Below are 2,640 nucleotides of genomic sequence, written 5' to 3'. Positions count from 1 at the left end.
TCCGGATTTGGCCCTTCATCCATCCGGCGAGTAAACCACGCCATCCCCGGTCCCCCGGGGAGCTATCGGGGAGTCCGGACGAGTGAAAAGCAGGGAAGGGCCCGATCTGTCGGCGACTGGACACACGAACCCCACCACCACCTCGCTCAAAACCCCCCACCCCTCGTATCTCTCTCGCCGCCGGCACCACCCCGCCGGCTTGTTGCCCAGATTCCACCGTCCCTCCTTCCCACCTGCCTATATTCCGCCGTCTTTCGACTACGGCCTATCTGCCTGCTCCTCCACCTGCCTATTTTTCGACGACGGCCTACTCCTCGTCGTTCGCGTCTCGGCTAGCCTCGACCACGCCCGTCAGGTGTTCGTCCATTTGCCTCGTCGGCCATGGACTCGGACGAAGAGGAGGAGCAGATGTTCGGCGAGCTTATGCGAGAAGAGATGGCAGCCGCCGCCCAAGATGAGGAGCTGATACGTCTCCGACGTATCGATAATTTCTTATGTTCCATGCCACATTATTGATGATATCTACATGTTTTATACACATTATATGTCGTATTTATGCATTTTCCGGCACTAACCTATTAACGAGATGCCGAAGAGCCGCATGTCTTGTTTCTAGCTGTTTTTGGTTTAAGAAATCCTAGTAAGGAAATATTCTCGGAATTGTACGAAATCAACGCCCAGGGTCCTATTTTTGCACGAAGCTTCCAGAAGACCGAAGGGGAAAGGAAGTGGGGCCACGAGGCGCCGACACAACAGGGCGGCGCGGCCCATGCCCTGGCCGCGCGGCCCTGGTGTGTGGGGCCCTCGTGTGGCCCCCCGCGTTGCCCTTCCGCCTACTTAAAGCCTTCGTCGCGAAACCCCCGCACCGAGAGCCACGATACGGAAAACCTTACCGAGACGCCGCCGCCGCCAATCCCATCTCGGGGGATTCGGAGATCGCCTCCGGCACCTCGCCGGAGAGGGGAATCATCTCCCGGAGGACTCTTCACCGCCATGGTCGCCTCCGGAGTGATGAGTGAGTAGTTCACCCCTGGACTATGGGTCCATAGCAGTAGCTAGATGGTCATCTTCTCCTCATGTGCTTCATTGTTGGATCTTGTGAGCTGCCTAATGATGCGTGTAGTTGATACGTCCGTTGGGAACCCCAAGAGGAAGGTGTGATGCGCACAGTAGCAAGTTTCCCTCAGTAAGAAACCAAGGTTTAATCGAACCAGTAGGAGTCAAGAAGCACGTCGAAGGTTGATGGCGGCGGGATGTAGTGCGGCGCAACACCAGGGATTCCGGCGCCAACGTGGAACCTGCACAACACAACCAAAGTACTTTGCCCCAACGAAACAGTGAGGTTGTCAATCTCACCGGCTTGCTGTAACAAAAGATTAGATGTATAGTGTGGATGATGATTGTTTGCAGAGAACAGTAGAACAAGTATTGCAGTAGATTGTATTTCAATGTAAAAGAATGGACCGGGGTCCACAGTTCACTAGAGGTGTCTCTCCCATAAGATGAATAGCATGTTGGGTGAACAAATTACAGTCGGGCAATTGACAAATAAAGAGAGCATAACAATGCACATACATGATATGATGAATATTGTGAGATTTAATTGGGCATTACGACAAAGTACATAGACCGCTATCCAGCATGCATCTATGCCTAAAAAGTCCACCTTCAGGTTATCATCCGAAACCCTTCCAGTATTAAGTTGCAAAACAACAGACAATTGCATTAAGTATGGTGCGTAATGTAATCAATAACTACATCCTTGGACATAGCATCAATGTTTTATCCCTAGTGGCAACAGCACATCCACAACCTTAGAACTTTCTCGTCATCGTCCCAGCATTTAATGGAGGCATGAACCCACTATCGAGCATAAATACTCCCTCTTGGAGTTAAGAGCAAAAACTTGGCCAGAGCCTCTACTAATAACGGAGAGCATGCAAGATCATAAACAACACATAGGTAATAGATTGATAATCAACATAACATAGTATTCTCTATCCATCGGATCCCGACAACCGAGGATGTAGTTATTGATTATATTACGCACCATACTTAATGCAATATGCAAGTATGTAGGAATCAATGCACATTTCACACAAGTGTTTGCTTCTTGAGGTGGAGAGAAATAGGTGAACTGACTCAACATAAAAGTAAAAGAAAGGTCCTTCAAAGAGGAAAGCATCGATTGCTATATTTGTGCTAGAGCTTTTATTTTGAAAACATGAAACAATTTTATCAACGGTAGTAATAAAGCATATGTATCATGTAAATTATATCTTACAAGTTGCAAGCCTCATGCATAGTATACTAATAGTGCCCGCACCTTGTCCTAATTAGCTTGGACTACCGGATCATCGCAATACACATGTTTTAACCAAGTGTCACAAAGGGGTACCTCCATGCCGCCTGTACAAAGGTCTAAGGAGAAAGCTCGCATTTTGGATTTCTCGCTTTTGATTATTCTCAACTTAGACATCCATACCGGGATGATGACCCACAAGTATAGGGGGTGTATCGTAGTATCTTCGATAAGTAAGAATGTAGATCCCAACGAGGAGCAGAAGGTGTTGACAAGCAGTTTCGATGAGGGTTTCACTGTAAATGCTCACGTACAAGTATTCATGGGGTTTTGATGTA

The sequence above is a fragment of the Lolium rigidum genome, chromosome 4, assembly GCF_022539505.1.
Source record: "Lolium rigidum isolate FL_2022 chromosome 4, APGP_CSIRO_Lrig_0.1, whole genome shotgun sequence".
In the NCBI taxonomy this organism is placed as follows: Eukaryota; Viridiplantae; Streptophyta; class Magnoliopsida; order Poales; family Poaceae; genus Lolium; species Lolium rigidum.
This window is presented reverse-complemented; position numbering follows the sequence as displayed.